General features: G+C 30.4%; 1 protein-coding gene and 1 long non-coding RNA gene across 6 annotated transcripts in view; one reads left to right on the top strand and one right to left on the bottom strand.

Moving 5' to 3' along the window:
* Positions 1-24,982, top strand: part of Pvf3 (PDGF- and VEGF-related factor 3) — a 91,753-nt gene that overhangs the window by 42,681 nt on the left and 24,090 nt on the right. The window lies entirely within an intron of this gene.
* Positions 80-24,647, bottom strand: LOC147643690 (uncharacterized). Its single transcript, XR_015271696.1, has 2 exons — positions 24,278-24,647; positions 80-169 (listed from the first exon to the last, which is right to left on the bottom strand). It is a non-coding gene; the product is annotated as an uncharacterized LOC147643690 (long non-coding RNA).

Below are 24,982 nucleotides of genomic sequence, written 5' to 3'. Positions count from 1 at the left end.
GACGGCGCCCGTAACTCATCTCTCCATCTCTCTCTCTCGCTCTGTCTATGGCTGTGTGCTGGCAAAGAGTTTTCCGCTTTTCCCCCGTTGCGTGTCTCTAATGGAAATCCTCTGCGACCCTCCTTAGTAGCGCTGCTCTCTGGTGTTTCAGGCGCCACGTTAATCGACACTTAAAGAAATTAAAGAAGAATTAAAATTTTAATTAATTAGAGGATAATAAATAGTTTCTTAAAAATCCTTTAAATTTCATATATATAAATTTAAGGAAATAATTAATATTCGTTAAATAAATAACATTTAATACAGCTTGTCTCTCAGTGTTTAAGTGCATTTGACATGAGCCAAGAGCAGGTCTCAAGCCCTCTAATTGATCAAAGGAGTGATGTGAAACACGAGGGAACAAGAGTTCAGAGTTCGTGCTTCGGTTTATGGTGATGAGATGAGTGTTGTCGATATGTGGAGGTCATCGCCAGGTCCAGCTTCAGCTTCCATGATGATGAATTCCACGGACTAAGTGGCTGTGGGACATGAACCTCGTTCGAGTGGAAAATCATTGACTTTTGATATGATAATAATAGGGTTGGAAAAGAACCAAAAACGAGATCAGGGCCCATGGCGTGTCGTTGTCATTCAAGTAATCTATTTCGAAAGGTTCAGGGAATTTATTGAATTAGAGAAGACTGATTATTCAAATTAATCAGTTAATTTTAGAATTAGAAATGAATAAGAAAAATTCCTAAATGAACACATTTATTATATTTTCCGCAGCTTAACTTTACATTTAAATTCCAAATCAACCTCCCTTCATAGATTCATAATCAACCTTAACTGATTTCTAGTCCACTGTCTGCGATTCTGTATTGTTACTGTGGTAACACTTGGAGATTTCACGACATTGAAGGGGATTTCCTCTCGAAGGGTCTCCACGATGAATATATGTACAAATAAAAGCAAAAAGTGGAAATAAAAGTGCCACAAGCAGCACTTGTCACAAGCCCAAGCTGAGCACAAGTATTTACAATCAATAAACGTGAAAACGAAAATGAAATCGAACTTCGAGTGGGCACTGGAAAAGTTATGCACTCGTCAGATACATTTTGTAACGGATCCAATACGATTTCCAACCAATCGAAACCGAAAGTGGGCGTTGCTAATTAGTGTTTGTCCGCTTGACCTTCTGTTTTTTTTTTTTGTCTTTTTTGGGAGGGAAACGAAACGAGATTTATTGTCGCCCATTGGAAATATTCAATTAAATATTTGTCTGTTTTACAAAGGCAAAAATATATTTGATCTTTCTGGGTTTTTACTGGCTTTGGTCACGGTTTCCCCTTCGTTACGGTTTGTTAATAGGTATTTAAATTGAATCGATTAGAGCAAGAGACAAATGGGGTAGGGAAATGCATTATAATTTGCATTTCAAAGGGAAATTCGCCAAAGCCAAACAAGGGAAACCTTTCCAAATTAAAATTAATATATTTTGGCCAAGTTATAAATTGGTAAGCTTTGATTTGTAAAAAAAAAATCGTCAAATAAACATATAAATAAACAAAACTGCTCAAAAAATTTTATTTTCATTTCAATCAGAAGCTTGTAAAATAGTGAACAAGTCATTTCCGACCCTATAAATCATATATATTCTTGATCAGAATGAACAGCTGAATCGATCTAGCCATGTCTTGTCGAAAAATAAATTTTTGCATTTTGTGTCAAAATTTCAAAAAATGATAAGGGGTTACATCGTTAAAATTGTCAAAATTTGGCAAAAAATTGAATTTTCTATATTTAAAAACTGAGTATGCAGATTTGTTAGCGCTTTAAAAACTAGCACAGAACAGCTTTCTAAATTGAAATTAACGCATTTTTGGCTTAATTATGATGATTGAAAAACACTGATTACTTAATGAAATTCCCTGTTTTTATACCATTTTGTAGGTTATAATAATTTTAGTCAGAATCTTTTAACAGCATCAACACACGCAGTACGCAGATTTGTTAGCGCTTTAAAACCGTACACAGAATAGCTATCCGAATTAAAATTAATGCATTTTTGGAGTAATTATGATGTTTGGAAAACACTGATTATTTTCAAAAATGGCCTGTTTTTATACCTTTTTGAGGGTATTAGTATTAATCAGAAGCTTATAACACATTGAAGAAACCATTTCCGACCCTATAAATCATATATATTCTTGATCAGAATGAACAGCTGAATCGATCTAGCCATGTCTTGTCGAAAAATAAATTTTTGCATTTTGTGTCAAAATTTCAAAAAATGATAAGGGGTTACATCGTTAAAATTGTCAAAATTTGGCAAAAAAATGAATTTTCTATATTTAAAAACTGAGTATGCAGATTTGTTAGCGCTTTAAAAACTAGCACAAAACAGCTTTCTAAATTGATATTAACGCATTTTTGGCTTAATTATGATGATTGAAAAACACTGATTATTTTTAAAAATTCCCTGTTTTTATACCATTTTGTAGGTTATAATAATTTTAGTCAGAATCTTTTAACAGCATCAACAAACGCAGTACGCAGATTTGTTAGCGCTTTAAAACCGTACACAGAATAGCTATCCGAATTAAAATTAATGCATTTTTGGAGTAATTATGATGTTTGGAAAACACTGATTATTTTCAAAAATGGCCTGTTTTTATACCTTTTTGAGGGTATTAGTATTAATCAGAAGCTTATAACACAATGAAGAAACCATTTCCGACCCTATAAATCATATATATTCTTGATCAGAATGAACAGCTGAATCGATCTAGCCATGTCTTGTCGAAAAATAAATTTTTGCATTTTGTGTCAAAATTTCAAAAAATGATAAGGGGTTACATCGTTAAAATTGTCAAAATTTGGCAAAAAATTGAATTTTCTATATTTAAAAACTGAGTATGCAGATTTGTTAGCGCTTTAAAAACTAGCACAAAACAGCTTTCTAAATTGATATTAACGCATTTTTGGCTTAATTATGATGATTGAAAAACACTGATTATTTTTAAAAATTCCCTGTTTTTATACCATTTTGTAGGTTATAATAATTTTAGTCAGAATCTTTTAACAGCATCAACACACGCGGTACGCAGATTTGTTAGCGCTTTAAAACCGTACACAGAATAGCTATCCGAATTAAAATTAATGCATTTTTGGAGTAATTATGATGTTTGGAAAACACTGATTATTTTCAAAAATGGCCTGTTTTTATACCTTTTTGAGGGTATTAGTATTAATCAGAAGCTTATAACACAATGAAGAAACCATTTCCGACCCTATAAATCATATATATTCTTGATCAGAATGAACAGCTGAATCGATCTAGCCATGTCTTGTCGAAAAATAAATTTTTGCATTTTGTGTCAAAATTTCAAAAAATGATAAGGGGTTACATCGTTAAAATTGTCAAAATTTCGCAAAAAATTGAATTTTCTATATTTAAAAACTGAGTATGCAGATTTGTTAGCGCTTTAAAAACTAGCACAAAACAGCTTTCTAAATTGATATTAACGCATTTTTGGCTTAATTATGATTATTGAAAAACACTGATTATTTTAAAAAATTCCCTGTTTTTATACCATTTTTAGGTTATTATAATTTTAGTCAGAATCTTTTAAAAAGAGATCTTTTAATTAAAAGATTCGGACTACACATTTTTTTTAGCGCTTTAAAACGGTAAACTGTATATATATCCGAGTTGTTAAGATGTTTGTAAAACTCTGTTTATATTCAAAATAAAAATTTAAATTATAATAACCTAAAAATGGTATAAAAACAGGGAATTTTATAAAGTAATCCGTGTTTTAAAAACATTATTATTATGCCAAAAATGCGTTTATTTCAATTTAGAAAGCTGTTCTGTGCTAGTTTTTAAAGCGCTAACAAATCTGCATACTCCGTTTTTAAATATAGAAAATTCAATTTTTTGCCAAATTTTGACAATTTTGACGATGTAACCCCTTATCATTTTTTGAAATTTTGACACAAAATGCAAAAATTTATTTTTCGACAAGACATGGCTAGATCGATTCATCTGTTCATGCTGATCAAGAATATATATGATTTATAGGGTCGGAAATGGTTTCTTCAATGTGTTATAAGCTTCTGATTAATACTAATACCCTCAAAAAGGTATAAAAACAGGCCATTTTTGAAAATAATCAGTGTTTTCCAAACATCATAATTAATCCAAAAATGCATTAATTTTAATTCGGATAGCTATTCTGTGTACGGTTTTAAAGCGCTAACAAATCTGCGTACCGCGTGTGTTGATGCTGTTAAAAGATTCTGACTAAAATTATAATAACCTAAAAATGGTATAAAAACAGGGAATTTTTTAAAATAATCAGTGTTTTTCAATAATCATAATTAAGCCAAAAATGCATTTATTTCAATTTAGAAAGCTGTTCTGTGCTAGTTTTTAAAGCGCTAACAAATCTGCATACTCCGTTTTTAAATATAGAAAATTCAATTTTTTGCCAAATTTTGACAATTTTGACGATGTAACCCCTTATCATTTTTTTGAAATTTTGACACAAAATGCAAAAATTTATTTTTCGACAAGACATGGCTAGATCGATTTAGCTGTTCATGCTGATCAAGAATGTATATGATTTATAGGGTCGGAAATGGTTTCTTCAATGTGTTATAAGCTTCTGATTAATACTAATACCCTCAAAAAGTTATAAAAACAGGCCATTTTTAAAAATAATCGGTGTTTTCCAAACATCATAATTAATCCAAAAATGCATTAATTTTAATTCGGATAGCTATTCTGTGTACGGTTTTAAAGCGCTAACAAATCTGCGTACCGCGTGTGTTGATGCTGTTAAAAGATTCTGACTAAAATTATAATAACCTATAAAATGGTATAAAAACAGGGAATTTTATAAACTAATCAGTGTTTTTCAATCATCATAATTAAGCCAAAAATGCGTTAATTTCAATTTAGAAAGCTGTTCTGTGCTAGTTTTTATAGCGCTTACAAATCTGCATACTCAGTTTTTAAATATAGAAAATTCTATTTATTGCCAAATTTTGACAATTTAAACGATGTAACCCCTTATCATTTTTTGAAATTTTGACACAAAATGCAAAAATTTATTTTTCGACAAGACATGGCTGGATCGATTCAGCTGTTCATTCTGATCAAGAATATATATGATTTATAGGGTCGGAAATGGTTTCTTCAATGTGTTATAAGCTTCTGATTAATACTAATACCCTCAAAAAGGTATAAAAACAGGCCATTTTTAAAAATAATCAGTGTTTTCCAAACATCATAATTAATCCAAAAATGCATTAATTTTAATTCGGATAGCTATTCTGTGTACGGTTTTAAAGCGCTAACAAATCTGCGTACTGCGTGTGTTGATGCTGTTAAAAGATTCTGACTAAAATTATAATAACCTAAAAATGGTATAAAAACAGGGAATTTTTTAAAATAATCAGTGTTTTTCAATAATCATAATTAAGCCAAAAATGCATTTATTTCAATTTAGAAAGCTGTTCTGTGCTAGTTTTTAAAGCGCTAACAAATCTGCATACTCCGTTTTTAAATATAGAAAATTCAATTTTTTGCCAAATTTTGACAATTTTGACGATGTAACCCCTTATCATTTTTTTGAAATTTTGACACAAAATGCAAAAATTTATTTTTCGACAAGACATGGCTAGATCGATTTAGCTGTTCATGCTGATCAAGAATGTATATGATTTATAGGGTCGGAAATGGTTTCTTCAATGTGTTATAAGCTTCTGATTAATACTAATACCCTCAAAAAGTTATAAAAACAGGCCATTTTTAAAAATAATCGGTGTTTTCCAAACATCATAATTAATCCAAAAATGCATTAATTTTAATTCGGATAGCTATTCTGTGTACGGTTTTAAAGCGCTAACAAATCTGCGTACCGCGTGTGTTGATGCTGTTAAAAGATTCTGACTAAAATTATAATAACCTAAAAATGGTATAAAAACAGGGAATTTTTTAAAATAATCAGTGTTTTTCAATAATCATAATTAAGCCAAAAATGCATTTATTTCAATTTAGAAAGCTGTTCTGTGCTAGTTTTTAAAGCGCTAACAAATCTGCATACTCCGTTTTTAAATATAGAAAATTCAATTTTTTGCCAAATTTTGACAATTTTGACGATGTAACCCCTTATCATTTTTTGAAATTTTGACACAAAATGCAAAAATTTATTTTTCGACAAGACATGGCTGGATCGATTCAGCTGTTCATTCTGATCAAGAATATATATGATTTATAGGGTCGGAAATGGTTTCTTCAATGTGTTATAAGCTTCTGATTAATACTAATACCCTCAAAAAGGTATAAAAACAGGCCATTTTTAAAAATAATCAGTGTTTTCCAAACATCATAATTAATCCAAAAATGCATTAATTTAAATTCGGATAGCTATTCTGTGTACGGTTTTAAAGCGCTAACAAATCTGCGTACCGCGTGTGTTGATGCTGTTAAAAGATTCTGACTAAAATTATAATAACCTATAAAATGGTATAAAAACAGGGAATTTTATAAACTAATCAGTGTTTTTCAATCATCATAATTAAGCCAAAAATGCGTTAATTTCAATTTAGAAAGCTGTTCTGTGCTAGTTTTTATAGCGCTTACAAATCTGCATACTCAGTTTTTAAATATAGAAAATTCTATATATTGCCAAATTTTGACAATTTAAACGATGTAACCCCTTATCATTTTTTGAAATTTTGACACAAAATGCAAAAATTTATTTTTCGACAAGACATGGCTGGATCGATTCAGCTGTTCATTCTGATCAAGAATATATATGATTTATAGGGTCGGAAATGGTTTCTTCAATGTGTTATAAGCTTCTGATTAATACTAATACCCTCAAAAAGGTATAAAAACAGGCCATTTTTAAAAATAATCAGTGTTTTCCAAACATCATAATTAATCCAAAAATGCATTAATTTTAATTCGGATAGCTATTCTGTGTACGGTTTTAAAGCGCTAACAAATCTGCGTACTGCGTGTGTTGATGCTGTTAAAAGATTCTGACTAAAATTATAATAACCTATAAATGGTATAAAAACAGGGAATTTTTTAAAATAATCAGTGTTTTTCAATCATCATAATTAAGCCAAAAATGCGTTTATTTCAATTTAGAAAGCTGTTCTGTGCTAGTTTTTAAAGCGCTAACAAATCTGCATACTCAGTTTTTAAATATAGAAAATTCAAATTTTGGACAAATTTTGACAATTTTAACGATGTAACCCCTTATCATTTTTTTGAAATTTTGACACAAAATGCAAAAATTTATTTTTCGACAAGACATGGCTGGATCGATTCAGCTGTTCATTCTGATCAAGAATATATATGATTTATAGGGTCGGAAATGGATTCTTCAATGTGTTATAAGCTTCTGATTAATACTAATACCCTCAAAAAGGTAGAAAAACAGGCCATTTTTGAAAATAATCAGTGTTTTCCAAACATCATAATTAATCCAAAAATGCATTAATTTTAATTCGGATAGCTATTCTGTGTACGGTTTTAAAGCGCTAACAAATCTGCGTACTGCGTGTGTTGATGCTGTTAAAAGATTCTGACTAAAATTATAATAACCTAAAAATGGTATAAAAACAGGGAATTTTTTAAAATAATCAGTGTTTTTCAATCATCATAATTAAGCCAAAAATGCGTTAATTTCAATTTAGAAAGCTGTTCTGTGCTAGTTTTTAAAGCGCTAACAAATCTGCATACTCAGTTTTTAAATATAGAAAATTCTATTTTTTGCCAAATTTTGACAATTTTAACGATGTAACCCCTTATCATTTTTTTGAAATTTTGACACAAAATGCAAAAATTTATTTTTCGACAAGACATGGCTGGATCGATTCAGCTGTTCATTCTGATCAAGAATATATATGATTTATAGGGTCGGAAATGGTTTCTTCAATGTGTTATAAGCTTCTGATTAATACTAATACCCTCAAAAAGGTATAAAAACAGGCCATTTTTGAAAATAATCAGTGTTTTCCAAACATCATAATTACTCCAAAAATGCATTAATTTTAATTCGGATAGCTATTCTGTGTACGGTTTTAAAGCGCTAACAAATCTGCGTACTGCGTGTGTTGATGCTGTTAAAAGATTCTGACTAAAATTATTATAACCTAAAAATGGTATAAAAACAGGGAATTTTTTAAAATAATCAGTGTTTTTCAATCATCATAATTAAGCCAAAAATGCATTAATTTCAATTTAGAAAGCTGTTTTGTGCTAGTTTTTAAAGCGCTAACAAATCTGCATACTCCGTTTTTAAATATAGAAAATTCAATTTTTTGCCAAATTTTGACAATTTTAACGATGTAACCCCTTATCATTTTTTGAAATTTTGACACAAAATGCAAAAATTTATTTTTCGACAAGACATGGCTAGATCGATTCAGCTGTTCATTCTGATCAAGAATATATATGATTTATAGGGTCGGAAATGGTTTCTTCAATGTGTTATAAGCTTCTGATTAATACTAATACCCTCAAAAAGGTATAAAAACAGGCCATTTTTGAAAATAATCAGTGTTTTCCAAACATCATAATTACTCCAAAAATGCATTAATTTTAATTCGGATAGCTATTCTGTGTACGGTTTTAAAGCGCTAACAAATCTGCGTACCGCGTGTGTTGATGCTGTTAAAAGATTCTGACTAAAATTATAATAACCTAAAAATGGTATAAAAACAGGGAATTTTTTAAAATAATCAGTGTTTTTCAATCATCATAATTAAGCCAAAAATGCGTTAATATCAATTTAGAAAGCTGTTTTGTGCTAGTTTTTAAAGCGCTAACAAATCTGCATACTCAGTTTTTAAATATAGAAAATTCAATTTTTTGCGAAATTTTGACAATTTTAACGATGTAACCCCTTATCATTTTTTGAAATTTTGACACAAAATGCAAAAATTTATTTTTCGACAAGACATGGCTAGATCGATTTAGCTGTTCATTCTGATCAAGAATATATATGATTTATAGGGTCGGAAATGGTTTCTTCATTGTGTTATAAGCTTCTGATTAATACTAATACCCTCAAAAAGGTATAAAAACGGGACATTTTTGAAAATAATCGATGTTTTCCAAACATCATAATTACTCCAAAAATGCATTAATTTTAATTCGAATAGCTATTCTGTGTACGGTTTTAAAGCGCTAACAAATCTGCGTACTGCGTGTGTTGATGCTGTTAAAAGATTCTGACTAAAATTATTATAACCTACAAAATGGTATAAAAACAGGGAATTTTTTAAAATAATCAGTGTTTTTCAATCATCATAATTAAGCCAAAAATGCGTTAATATCAATTTAGAAAGCTGTTTTGTGCTAGTTTTTAAAGCGCTAACAAATCTGCATACTCAGTTTTTAAATATAGAAAATTCTATTTTTTGCCAAATTTTGACAATTTTAACGATGTAACCCCTTATCATTTTTTGAAATTTTGACACAAAATGCAAAAATTTATTTTTCGACAAGACATGGCTAGATCGATTCAGCTGTTCATTCTGATCAAGAATATATATGATTTATAGGGTCGGAAATGGTTTCTTCATTGTGTTATAAGCTTCTGATTAATACTAATACCCTCAAAAAGGTATAAAAACAGGCCATTTTTGAAAATAATCAGTGTTTTCCAAACATCATAATTAATCCAAAAATGCATTAATTTTAATTCAGATAGCTATTCTGTGTACGGTTTTAAAGCGCTAACAAATCTGTGTACCGCGTTTGTTGATGCTGTTTAAAGATTCTGACTAAATTTATAATAACCTGCAAAATGGTATAAAAACAGGGAATTTCATTAAGTAATCAGTGTTTTTCAATCATCATAATTAAGCCAAAAATGCGTTAATTTCAATTTAGAAAGCTGTTTTGTGCTAGTTTTTAAAGCGCTAACAAATCTGCATACTCAGTTTTTAAATATAGAAAATTCAATTTTTTGCCAAATTTTGACAATTTTAACGATGTAACCCCTTATCATTTTTTGAAATTTTGACACAAAATGCAAAAATTTATTTTTCGACAAGACATGGCTAGATCGATTCAGCTGTTCATTCTGATCAAGAATATATATGATTTATAGGGTCGGAAATGGTTTCTTCAATGTGTTATAAGCTTCTGATTAATACTAATACCCTCAAAAAGGTATAAAAACAGGCCATTTTTGAAAATAATCAGTGTTTTCCAAACATCATAATTACTCCAAAAATGCATTAATTTTAATTCGGATAGCTATTCTGTGTACGGTTTTAAAGCGCTAACAAATCTGCGTACCGCGTGTGTTGATGCTGTTAAAAGATTCTGACTAAAATTATTATAACCTACAAAATGGTATAAAAACAGGGAATTTTTTAAAATAATCAGTGTTTTTCAATCATCATAATTAAGCCAAAAATGCGTTAATATCAATTTAGAAAGCTGTTTTGTGCTAGTTTTTAAAGCGCTAACAAATCTGCATACTTAGTTTTTAAATATAGAAAATTCAATTTTTTGCGAAATTTTGACAATTTTAACGATGTAACCCCTTATCATTTTTTGAAATTTTGACACAAAATGCAAAAATTTATTTTTCGACAAGACATGGCTAGATCGATTCAGCTGTTCATTCTGATCAAGAATATATATGATTTATAGGGTCGGAAATGGTTTCTTCATTGTGTTATAAGCTTCTGATTAATACTAATACCCTCAAAAAGGTATAAAAACAGGCCATTTTTGAAAATAATCAGTGTTTTCCAAACATCATAATTACTCCAAAAATGCATTAATTTTAATTCGGATAGCTATTCTGTGTACGGTTTTAAAGCGCTAACAAATCTGCGTACCGCGTGTGTTGATGCTGTTAAAAGATTCTGACTAAAATTATTATAACCTAAAAATGGTATAAAAACAGGGAATTTTTTAAAATAATCAGTGTTTTTCAATCATCATAATTAAGCCAAAAATGCGTTTATTTCAATTTAGAAAGCTGTTCTGTGCTAGTTTTTAAAGCGCTAACAAATCTGCATACTCAGTTTTTAAATATAGAAAATTCAATTTTTTGCCAAATTTTGACAATTTTAACGATGTAACCCCTTATCATTTTTTGAAATTTTGACACAAAATGCAAAAATTTATTTTTCGACAAGACATGGCTAGATCGATTCAGCTGTTCATTCTGATCAAGAATATATATGATTTATAGGGTCGGAAATGGTTTCTTCAATGTGTTATAAGCTTCTGATTAATACTAATACCCTCAAAAAGGTATAAAAACAGGCCATTTTTGAAAATAATCAGTGTTTTCCAAACATCATAATTAATCCAAAAATGCATTAATTTTAATTCGGATAGCTATTCTGTGTACGGTTTTAAAGCGCTAACAAATCTGCGTACCGCGTGTGTTGATGCTGTTAAAAGATTCTGACTAAAATTATAATAACCTAAAAATGGTATAAAAACAGGGAATTTTTTAAAATAATCAGTGTTTTTCAATCATCATAATTAAGCCAAAAATGCGTTAATTTAAATTTAGAAAGCTGTTCTGTGCTAGTTTTTAAAGCTCTAACAAATCTGCATACTCAGTTTTTAAATATAGAAAATTCAATTTTTTGCCAAATTTTGACAATTTTAACGATGTAACCCCTTATCATTTTTTTGAAATTTTGACACAAAATGCAAAAATTTATTTTTCGACAAGACATGGCTAGATCGATTCAGCTGTTCATTCTGATCAAGAATATATATGATTTATAGGGTCGGAAATGGTTTCTTCAATGTGTTATAAGCTTCTGATTAATACTAATACCCTCAAAAAGGTATAAAAACAGGCCATTTTTGAAAATAATCAGTGTTTTCCAAACATCATAATTACTCCAAAAATGCATTAATTTTAATTCGGATAGCTATTCTGTGTACGGTTTTAAAGCGCTAACAAATCTGCGTACTGCGTGTGTTGATGCTGTTAAAAGATTCTGACTAAAATTATTATAACCTACAAAATGGTATAAAAACAGGGAATTTTTAAAAATAATCAGTGTTTTTCAATCATCATAATTAAGCCAAAAATGCGTTAATATCAATTTAGAAAGCTGTTTTGTGCTAGTTTTTAAAGCGCTAACAAATCTGCATACTCAGTTTTTAAATATGGAAAATTCTATTTTTTGCCAAATTTTGACAATTTTAACGATGTAACCCCTTATCATTTTTTGAAATTTTGACACAAAATGCAAAAATTTATTTTTCGACAAGACATGGCTAGATCGATTCAGCTGTTCATTCTGATCAAGAATATATATGATTTATAGGGTCGGAAATGGTTTCTTCATTGTGTTATAAGCTTCTGATTAATACTAATACCCTCAAAAAGGTATAAAAACAGGCCATTTTTGAAAATAATCAGTGTTTTCCAAACATCATAATTACTCCAAAAATGCATTAATTTTAATTCGGATAGCTATTCTGTGTACGGTTTTAAAGCGCTAACAAATCTGCGTACCGCGTGTGTTGATGCTGTTAAAAGATTCTGACTAAAATTATTATAACCTACAAAATGGTATAAAAACAGGGAATTTTTTAAAATAATCAGTGTTTTTCAATCATCATAATTAAGCCAAAAATGCGTTTATTTCAATTTAGAAAGCTGTTCTGTGCTAGTTTTTAAAGCGCTAACAAATCTGCATACTCAGTTTTTAAATATAGAAAATTCAATTTTTTGCCAAATTTTGACAATTTTAACGATGTAACCCCTTATCATTTTTTGAAATTTTGACACAAAATGCAAAAATTTATTTTTCGCCAAGACATGGCTGGATCGATTCAGCTGTTCATTCTGATCGAGAATATATATGATTTATAGGGTCGGAAATTGTTTCTTCAATGTGTTATAAGCTTCTGATTAATACTAATACCCTCAAAAAGGTATAAAAACAGGCCATTTTTAAAAATAATCAGTGTTTTCCAAACATCATAATTTATCCAAAAATGCATTAATTTAAATTCGGATAGCTATTCTGTGTACGGTTTTAAAGCGCTAACAAATCTGCGTACCGCGTGTGTTGATGCTGTTAAAAGATTCTGACTAAAATTATAATAACCTAAAAATGGTATAAAAACAGGGAATTTTTTCAATAATCATAATTAAGCCAAAAATGCGTTTATTTCAATTTAGAAAGCTGTTCTGTGCTAGTTTTTAAAGCGCTAACAAATCTGCATACTCAGTTTTTAAATATAGAAAATTCAATTTTTTGCCAAATTTTGACAATTTTAACGATGTAACCCCTTATCATTTTTTGAAATTTTGACACAAAATGCAAAAATTTATTTTTCGACAAGACATGGCTGGATCGATTCAGCTGTTCATTCTGATCGAGAATATATATGATTTATAGGGTCGGAAATGGTTTCTTCAATGTGTTATAAGCTTCTGATTAATACTAATACCCTCAAAAAGGTATAAAAACAGGCCATTTTTAAAAATAATCAGTGTTTTCCAAACATCATAATTAATCCAAAAATGCATTAATTTTAATTCGGATAGCTATTCTGTGTACGGTTTTAAAGCGCTAACAAATCTGCGTACCGCGTGTGTTGATGCTGTTAAAAGATTCTGACTAAAATTATAATAACCTAAAAATGGTATAAAAACAGGGAATTTTTTAAAATAATCAGTGTTTTTCAATAATCATAATTAAGCCAAAAATGCGTTTATTTAAATTTAGAAAGCTGTTCTGTGCTAGTTTTTAAAGCGCTAACAAATCTACATACTCAGTTTTTAAATATAGAAAATTCAATTTTTTGCCAAATTTTGACAATTTTAACGATGTAACCCCTTATCATTTTTTGAAATTTTGACACAAAATGCAAAAATTTACTTTCGACAAGACATGGCTGGATCGATTCCGCTGTTCATTCTGATCGAGAATATATATGATTTATAGGGTCGGAAATGGTTTCTTCAATGTGTTATAAGCTTCTGATTAATACTAATACCCTCAAAAAGGTATAAAACAGGCCATTTTTAAAAATAATCAGTGTTTTCCAAACATCATAATTAATCCAAAAATGCATTAATTTTACTTCGGATAGCTATTCTGTGTACGGTTTTAAAGCGCTAACAAATCTGCGTACCGCGTGTGTTGATGCTGTTAAAAGATTCTGACTAAAATTATAATAACCTAAAAATGGTATAAAAACAGGGATTTTTTTTTAAATAATCAGTGTTTTTCAATCATCATAATTAAGCCAAAAATGCGTTAATATCAATTTAGAAAGCTGTTTTGTGCCAGTTTATAAAGCGCTAACAAATCTGCATACTTAGTTTTTAAATATAAAAAATTCAAATTTTTGCGAAATTTTGACAATTTTAATGATGTAACCCCTTATCATTTTTTGAAATTTTGACACAAAATGCAAAAATTTATTTTTCGACAAGACATGGCTAGATCAATTTAGCTGTTCATTCTGATCAAGAATATATATGATTTATAGGGTCGGAAATGGTTTCTTCATTGTGTTATAAGCTTCTGATTAATACTAATACCCTCAAAAAGTTATAAAAACAGGCCATTTTTGAAAATAATCGGTGTTTTCCAAACATCATAATTAATCCAAAAATGCATTAATTTAAAATCGGATAGCTATTCCGTGTACGGTTTTAAAGCGCTAACAAATCTGCGTACCGCGTGTGTTGATGCTGTTAAAAGATTCTGACTAAAATTATAATAACCTAAAAATTGTATAAAAACAGGGAATTTTTTAAAATAATCAGTGTTTTTCAATAATCATAATTAAGCCAAAAATGCGTTTATTTCAATTTAGAAAGCTGTTCTGTGCTAGTTTTTAAAGCGCTAACAAATCTGCATACTCAGTTTTTAAATATAGAAAATTCAATTTTTTGCCAAATTTTGACCATTTTAACGATGTAACCCCTTATCATTTTTTGAAATTTTGACACAAAATGCAAAAATTTATTTTTCGACAAGACATGGCTGGATCGATTCAGCTGTTCATTCTGATCAAGAATATATATGATTTATAGGGTCGGAAATGGTTTCTTCAATGTGTTATAAGCTTCTGATTAATACTAATACCATCAAAAAGGTATAAAAACAGGCCATTTTTGAAAATAATCAGTGTTTTCCAAACATCATAATTAATCCAAAAATGCATTAATTTTAATTCGGATAGCTATTCTGTGTACGGTTTTAAAGCGCTAACACATCTGCGTACTGCGTGTGTTGATGCTGTTAAAAGATTCTGACTAAAATTATAATAACCTAAAAATGGTATAAAAACAGGGAATTTTTTAAAATAATCAGTGTTTTTCAATAATCATAATTAAGCCAAAAATGCGTTTATTTCAATTTAGAAAGCTGTTCTGTGCTAGTTTTTAAAGCGCTAACAAATCTGCATACTCAGTTTTTAAATATAGAAAATTCAATTTTTTGCCAAATTTTGACAATTTTAACGATGTAACCCCTTATCATTTTTTGAAACTTTGACACAAAATGCAAAAATTTATTTTTCGACAAGACATGGCTGGATCGATTCAGCTGTTCATTCTGATCAAGAATATATATGATTTATAGGGTCGGAAATGGTTTCTTCAATGTGTTATAAGCTTCTGATTAATACTAATACCCTCAAAAAGGTATAAAAACAGGCCATTTTTAAAAATAATCAGTGTTTTCCAAACATCATAATTAATCCAAAAATGCATTAATTTAAATTCGGATAGCTATTCTGTGTACGGTTTTAAAGCGCTAACAAATCTGCTTACTGCGTGTGTTGATGCTGTTAAAAGATTCTGACTAAATTTATAATAACCTGCAAACTGGTATAAAAACAGGGAATTTCATAAAGTAATCAGTGTTTTTCAATCAATATAATTAAGCCAAAAATGCGTTAATTTCAATTTAGAAAGCTGTTCTGTGCTAGTTTTTTAAGCGCTAACAAATCTGCATACTCAGTTTTTAAATATAGAAAATTCTATTTATTGCCAAATTTTGACAATTTTAACGATGTAACCCCTTATAATTTTTTGAAATTTTGACACAAAATGCAAAAATTTATTTTTCGACAAGACTTGGCTAGATCGATTCAGCTGTTCATTCTGATCAAGAATATATATGATTTATAGGGTCGGAAATGGTTTCTTCATTGTGTTATAAGCTTCTGATTAATACTAATACCCTCGAAAAGATATAAAAACAGTTAATTTTTGAAAATAATCGGTGTTTTCCAAACATCATAATTACTCCAAAAATGCATTAATTTTAATTCGGATAGCTATTCTGTGTACGGTTTTAAAGCGCTAACAAATCTGCGTACCGCGTGTGTTGATGCTGTTAAAAGATTCTGACTAAAATTATAATAACCTAAAAATGGTATAAAAACAGGGATTTTTTTTTAAATAATCAGTGTTTTTCAATCATCATAATTAAGCCAAAAATGCGTTAATATCAATTTAGAAAGCTGTTTTGTGCTAGTTTATAAAGCGCTAACAAATCTGCATACTTAGTTTTTAAATATAAAAAATTCAATTTTTTGCGAAATTTTGACAATTTTAATGATGTAACCCCTTATCATTTTTTGAAATTTTGACACAAAATGCAAAAATTTATTTTTCGACAAGACATGGCTAGATCGATTTAGCTGTTCATTCTGATCAAGAATATATATGATTTATAGGGTCGGAAATGGTTTCTTCATTGTGTTATAAGCTTCTGATTAATACTAATACCCTCAAAAAGTTATAAAAACAGGCCATTTTTGAAAATAATCGGTGTTTTCCAAACATCATAATTAATCCAAAAATGCATTAATTTTAATTCGGATAGCTATTCTGTGTACGGTTTTAAAGCGCTAACACATCTGCGTACTGCGTGTGTTGATGCTGTTAAAAGATTCTGACTAAAATTATAATAACCTAAAAATGGTATAAAAACAGGGAATTTTTTAAAATAATCAGTGTTTTTCAATAATCATAATTAAGCCAAAAATGCGTTTATTTCAATTTAGAAAGCTGTTCTGTGCTAGTTTTTAAAGCGCTAACAAATCTGCATACTCAGTTTTTAAATATAGAAAATTCAATTTTTTGCCAAATTTTGACAATTTTAACGATGTAACCCCTAATCATTTTTTGAAATTTTGACACAAAATGCAAAAATTTATTTTTCGACAAGACATGGCTGGATCGATTCAGCTGTTCATTCTGATCAAGAATATATATGATTTATAGGGTCGGAAATGGTTTCTTCAATGTGTTATAAGCTTCTGATTAATACTAATACCCTCAAAAAGGTAGAAAAACAGGCCATTTTTGAAAATAATCGGTGTTTTCCAAACATCATAATTAATCCAAAAATGCATTAATTTTAATTCGGATAGCTATTCTGTGTACGGTTTTAAAGCGCTAACAAATCTGCTTACTGCGTGTGTTGATGCTGTTAAAAGATTCTGACTAAATTTATAATAACCTGCAAACTGGTATAAAAACAGGGAATTTCATAAAGTAATCAGTGTTTTTCAATCAATATAATTAAGCCAAAAATGCGTTAATTTCAATTTAGAAAGCTGTTCTGTGCTAGTTTTTTAAGCGCTAACAAATCTGCATACTCAGTTTTTAAATATAGAAAATTCTATTTATTGCCAAATTTTGACAATTTTAACGATGTAACCCCTTATAATTTTTTGAAATTTTGACACAAAATGCAAAAATTTATTTTTCGACAAGACTTGGCTAGATCGATTCAGCTGTTCATTCTGATCAAGAATATATATGATTTATAGGGTCGGAAATGGTTTCTTCATTGTGTTATAAGCTTCTGATTAATACTAATACCCTCGAAAAGATATAAAAACAGGCCATTTTTGAAAATAATCGGTGTTTTCCAAACATCATAATTACTCCAAAAATGCATTAATTTTAATTCGGATAGCTATTCTGTGTACGGTTTTAAAGCGCTAACAAATCTGCGTACTGCGTGTGTTGATGCTGTTCAAAGATTCGGACTAAAATTATAATAACCTATAAAATGGTATAAAAACAGGGAATTTTATAAAGTAATCAGTGTTTTTCAATCATCATAATTAAGCCAAAAATGCGTTAATTTCAATTTAGAAAGCTGTTCTGTGCTAGTTTTTATAGCGCTTACAAATCTGCATACTCAGTTTTTAAATATAGAAAATTCTATTTATTGTCAAATTTTGACAATTTTAACGATGTAACCCCTTATAATTTTTTGAAATTTTGACACAAAATGCAAAAATTTATTTTTCGACAAGACTTGGCTAGATCGATTCAGCTGTTCATTCTGATCAAGAATATATATGATTTATAGGGTCGGAAATGGTTTCTTCATTGTGTTATAAGCTTCTGATTAATACTAATACCCTCAAAAAGTTATAAAAACAGGCCATTTTTGAAAATAATCGGTGTTTTCCAAACATCATAATTAATCCAAAAATGCATTAATTTTAATTCGGATAGCTATTCTGTGTACGGTTTTAAAGCGCTAACAAATCTGCGTACTGCGTGTGTTGATGCTGTTAAAAGATTCTGACTAAATTTATAATAACCTGCAAACTGGTATAAAAACAGGGAATTTTATAAAGTAATCAGTGTTTTTCAATCATCATAATTAAGCCAAAAATGCGTTAATATCAATTTAGAAAGCTGTTTTGTGCTAGTTTTTAAAGCGCTAACAAATCTGCATACTTAGTTTTTAAATATAAAAAATTCAATTTTTTGCGAAATTTTGACAATTTTAATGATGTCACCACCCCTTATCATTTTTTGAAATTTTGACACAAAATGCAAAAATTTATTTTTCGACAAGACATGGCTAGATCGATTTAGCTGTTCATTCTGATCAAGAATATATATGATTTATAGGGTCGGAAATGGTTTCTTCATTGTGTTATAAGCTTCTGATTAATACTAATACCCTCAAAAAGTTATAAAAACAGGCCATTTTTGAAAATAATCGGTGTTTTCCAAACATCATAATTAATCCAAAAATGCATTAATTTTAATTCGGATAGCTATTCTGTGTACGGTTTTAAAGCGCTAACAAATCTGCTTACTGCGTGTGTTGATGCTGTTAAAAGATTCTGACTAAAATTATAATAACCTATAAAATGGTATAAAAACAGGGAATTTTATAAAGTAATCAATGTTTTTCAATCATCATAATTAAGCCAAAAATGCGTTAATTTCAATTTAGAAAGCTGTTCTGTGCTAGTTTTTAAAGCGCTAACAAATCTGCATACTCAGTTTTTAAATATAGAAAATTCAAATTTTGGACAAATTTTGTCAATTTTAACGATGTAACCCCTTATCATTTTTTGAAATTTTGACACAAAATGCAAAAGTTTATTTTTCGACAAGACTTGGCTAGATCGATTCAGCTGTTCATTCTGATCAAGAATATATATGATTTATAGGGTCGGAAATGGTTTCTTCATTGTGTTATAAGCTTCTGATTAATACTAATACTCTCGAAAAGATATAAAAACAGGCCATTTTTGAAAATAATCAGTGTTTTCCAAACATCATAATTACTCCAAAAATGCATTAATTTTAATTCGGATAGCTATTCTGTGTACGGTTTTAAAGCGCTAACAAATCTGCTTACTGCGTGTGTTGATGCTGTTAAAAGATTCTGACTAAATTTATAATAACCTAAAAATGGTATAAAAACAGGGAATTTCATAAAGTAATCAGTGTTTTTCAATCAATATAATTAAGCCAAAAATGCGTTAATTTCAATTTAAGCGCTAACAAATCTGCATACTCAGTTTTTAAATATAGAAAATTCAATTTTTTGCCAAATTTTGACAATTTTAACGATGTAACCCCTTATCATTTTTTGAAATTTTGACACAAAATGCAAAAATTTATTTTTCGACAAGACATGGCTAGATCGATTCAGCTGTTCATTCTGATCAAGAATATATATGATTTATAGGGTCGGAAATGGTTTCTTCATTGTGTTATAAGCTTCTGATTAATACTAATACCCTCAAAAAGTTATAAAAACAGGCCATTTTTGAAAATAATCGGTGTTTTCCAAACATCATAATTAATCCAAAAATGCATTAATTTTAATTCGGATAGCTATTCTGTGTACGGTTTTAAAGCGCTAACAAATCTGCGTACTGCGTGTGTTGATGCTGTTAAAAGATTCTGACTAAAATTATAATAACCTAAAAATGGTATAAAAACAGGGAATTTCATAAAGTTATCAGTGTTTTTCAATCAATATAATTAAGCCAAAAATGCGTTTATTTCAATTTAGAAAGCTGTTCTGTGCTAGTTTTTTAAGCGCTAACAAATCTGCATACTGAGTTTTTAAATATAGAAAATTCAATTTTTTGCCAAATTTTGACAATTTTAACGATGTAACCCCTTATCATTTTTTGAAATTTTGACACAAAATGCAAAAATTTATTTTTCGACAAGACATGGCTAGATCGATTCAGCTGTTCATTCTGATCAAGAATATATATGATTTATAGGGTCGGAAATGGTTTCTTCATTGTGTTATAAGCTTCTGATTAATACTAATACCCTCAAAAAGGTATAAAAACAGGCCATTTTTGAAAATAATCAGTGTTTTCCAAACATCATAATTAATCCAAAAATGCATTAATTTTAATTCGGATAGCTATTCTGTGTACGGTTTTAAAGCGCTAACAAATCTGCGTACTGCGTGTGTTGATGCTGTTAAAAGATTCTGACTAAAATTATAATAACCTAAAAATGGTATAAAAACAGGGATTTTTATAAAGTAATCCGTGTATTACAATCATCATAATTAAGCCAAAAATGTGTTTATTTCAATTTAGAAAGCTGTTCTGTGCTAGGTTTTAAAGCGCTAACAAATCTGCGTACACAGTTATTGAATTTAAAAATTCCATTTTTGGCCAAATTTTGAGTTTTAAGGATGTATCCCCGATGTAAGGGTTTTCAAATTGTGAGAGACATCAGAAAAAAATCCGACAATTTTCAACTCATTTCTGGCCAAATTGAGTGATATTTCAGCATTGATTTTGTTGGATTTCCGCCCAACTGTCATCCTGATGCACTTTTCCCTTTACAGTGCAAGCGAGAATCTCGAGTGCATCGGCAATTCCCGTCATGCTTCTTGTTTGTAGTACAGTTCTGTACACATTGAGTGAGTCAAGTTCGAAAAAAGGGAACAAATCGAATGAATTGATACAACAACAACAACAACAAAATTTAGGGAACAAAAAACTTGTTCAAGCTCTCAGCCATTGACGAACAGAGAAGGCAGTGTGCAAAGTGCAATGACAACGAGTACATAAAAAGTATCAAGTGCTCTGTTCAAACGTTGAACTTCTGCCACGCCCCCTACTCGAGCGCCTACCAAATAGTGAAACAGTCGGCTGAAATAGAGGGAGACAGATGGCTTTTGGCCAGAACCAAAGAGAGAGAGAGGCCACAGACCGAATGCCATTAAAGTGATCTATGAGCTGGCTGAAGTTGCCAATATTGAGAGCGTAAATAAATTCAGCTGGCCAGGCCAGCAGAATATAAATTATACGCTCATGCTTAATAATAAATACAAGTGCGTGACAAAAGAATTCAACAGTTGAAGGTTCTAAGTTGCAGCAATAAATTTTAAATATTTATTTAACTTTGCATTTGAAGTTTCCGACACATCTGATGCTTTTATTAATACAACACTCCTGAGAAATTAAGAATAAAATAAATTTATTTATCTTAAACGATTAAGAGACATCTTAAACTTAGTTTTTATCATAAAACAAGTTCAGTAAGCAATGTTATTGCATCATATTTCCATTTATTGAACATTTAAATGCATTTAAATTACTTCATAATCGTTGTGTCATTGCACAAAATTTAATTTACACCACACAGATCTTGGCTGACATTTAAAAATTACCGCTATCACTTCCAATTTCAACCAACAAACGTTCGTAATTAGCTGAGAGCTCATTTGCATCGACTCCCCCTGAAAAGCACTCTACCCCCACGCTTATCAACATCGATTATAAAATTGTCACGCTTCCGACGCCGCACAAAAATAATAATGAAAGAAAAAAATTATACACACTCACAGCCAGAGACAGGAAAGGAACTCAGTCACCCATTGGCGACGCCTTCAAAAATGATGCCATAAATTCACAAAATTATGACATGAAAAAATAAAAAACACACCAAACACACACAAAAAATAAAGCGAAGCGAACAGCGAAGGAAAAAAGTCATTATCAATTACGCCACTTAATTATTTTTATTGGAGCATAAAATGCTCCATTTCTCGGTAATGCGACACGCACACAGTCAGTGGGCTTGCTGTCTCTCTCACTGCGGTTCTCCCACTTCTTTCCCTCTCTTTCTCTCGCCCTTTCTCCATTTCCCTGCTTTTGTCGCACATGTGTCAATGGAGTGCTAATTGTCGCGTGCCCACATCTCACTGGGAGAAAGGGAGACTCGGATGGGAGGCATTTCCTTGTCCGGGATTTGAATCCTGTTCTGGTTTCTCCAGAGAAACAGGGGAAAAAATTAGGGGGGAACGAGGGAGAACTTGGGTACTCACTTGACTGCCTCTAATCGCTGTGCCACTTTTGCATAAATCACTTGGTGTGAAGGGGCTTGGCACCCATTTAAACACAAAAAAATTGTAGGCGTTCCCTTGCACGCACTTTCTAACCAAATTTTGTATATTTTATAAAAGCATTATTCAACCGCAGTTGACACCAATGACTCCTAAATTGAAGGAATAATTTGCTCAATGGAAAACCACTAGAAAACTGCGTTGGAGTCACTCAATTCAAAGCGATTAAGACAACGAGTTAAAAAAAAAAAAAAAAAAACAGAAACGCAGACAAAACAGCAATAAAATTAAATAAGCAACTGACACAAATTTACTAAAAATATATTTAAAATGAATGAAATGACTCATGGTTGGGTTTATTGCATTCCGAGAAAGTAAACATATTTATAACCTACAATTATAGGCTTGTGAAAGACAAACCCATAACTAAATAGCCAAAAAAGGTAGGAAGTTACAAAAATTACTAATTAACATAAACAAAACAAAGAAAACTAACAAAATTTTTAAAATCTAGCTTTACATTTCTTAATTATGAATCACTCTGCTCGAAAAACGTTTAAAAATCGCTTCGAACTAAAACTCAGTCTAAACTCAAATAAATCAAGTTAACAAAAATCTGCAGTGCAATTAGCCAATTCCAACTATTTCTCTACATTCGGTTGTTGGCCAATTGTCTAGGATTTTTTTTTACCCAGCTGCTACGCGATTGTCTGAGCAATTAAAAAGCATTTAGCTGGCCACAAAAACGAAGGAAAATCCGAGCCACAATTGGAGAGAGAGACATGTGTCGGTGGCGTTTATAGCGTATTAATTGACTTTTTGTTGATTGAAAACTATTTCATGATTGCACACTGTGGCAATCTTTTCTCTGCACTAATTTAATTAAGGCAGACGACCACCCACGGCAAAATTGATATTTTTTTGCTTGGCGACGTGGCAATTTTCGCGAGAAGACAGCAGATTAAATGCAACAATTTGTTGCCTTGTCGACGAAATTGTTTGCGGGAAAGTTGCCATGGGACAAGCATTAAAAAATATATTAAACTGCAGTTCAAGTCAAGCAAATGTTGCTTTTGCAATTTTTTAAACTGCTTGGAGCTTATTTAATTAAATTCTCTACACTTTACTTTTTGGTTAAAAATAGAGTTTCATAATATTAAAAAAAAATTGATTAAAATTGTGAGCAAGTTATAGTAATATTTCGACTAATTATACAATTGATATATATGACTGAATCGAATCAAAAAATAAATCTTAAGTAAGCTTAACATATTCGGATTTATTTTATCGACTGCAGTACAAGCTTTTGACTGAAATGATAATACTCTGAAGGGTATACAAAAATATATAGGGTCTCTAAATAATAGCTTTAGCAACAGTAAACATAAACCCTATTTAAATTAATAATGAGCTCTATTATTTTACCCTCTCCTGTATGTTGCAAGAGTCACCGATTGGGAAGTCTTTTTGCTGATTTAATATTATACATTACATTAACTTTAACTTGCTGGAGGGAATGCCATTTCACTTGTCACAAGACTGAAAATCCATACATCATCATCATGATCTTCTTGGCAACAATGTTGCTGTCCAGCTGCGGCAACATGTTGCTGCCGGGACTGGATTTGGTTAGTTGAAGATTTCTTACCTCGAGAGTTGGTAGTTCGATGATTGATGGCTCGTTATCCATTGGAGGCCGACACTTGAATACTAAACGCCCGAGTGACTCAACAAGTTGCAGGTTGCACTGCACACGCACCAGTAGACGAAGAAAGAGATGGCTGTGACGGCTGGAAAAGAGACGGGACGAGACACACCCACGCGGGATTTGCGGTTCGGTTTCTGCAATGTTTGCATATGAGCTGATTATGATTATGACCAGATTGGTAAAGAATAAATAACCGAGAAAAAGAGAAAACTTGCAGTGGCAGCGAAGTTTGCTCTCAAGTTTCGTAGTACAAAAGATTATCCAGACAAATTGTGCAAGATATAAGTTGTAATGCGAATAAATGATATGTGAATGCGTTTTGTAGTGAATTTTTATTGCAAATTCCAAGGAATTCAGTAAGAATTCAGAAGTAAATAGAGGGAGCGCCGCAAGGGATTGTTATTCAGAAGGTTTGCAAATGGAAACAAAATGTTTCTTTGAGTATTCTTGGGAAAAATGATTTGCCAGACATATTATTTACTGTCTTTACCTTTACTTAAAAGTAAATATAATAAATTCATGTTTTACAGGCTTCTACATGTTGTTTGAGAAATTAATATACCACTTTATGTTGCCTCTGTATTCCTTCTCATTAATTATACTGGGAACCATTTAATTTCGAAGCATTCTGCTCTTTCCTTATAA

The sequence above is a fragment of the Drosophila serrata genome, unplaced genomic scaffold (genome assembly GCF_035046125.1).
Source record: "Drosophila serrata isolate PLE 108 unplaced genomic scaffold, ASM3504612v1 contig_249, whole genome shotgun sequence".
NCBI classification, from domain to species: Eukaryota; Metazoa; Arthropoda; class Insecta; order Diptera; family Drosophilidae; genus Drosophila; species Drosophila serrata.
The sequence above is the reverse complement of the archived record's forward strand: the minus strand, read 5'-3'. Positions and strand labels throughout refer to the sequence as shown.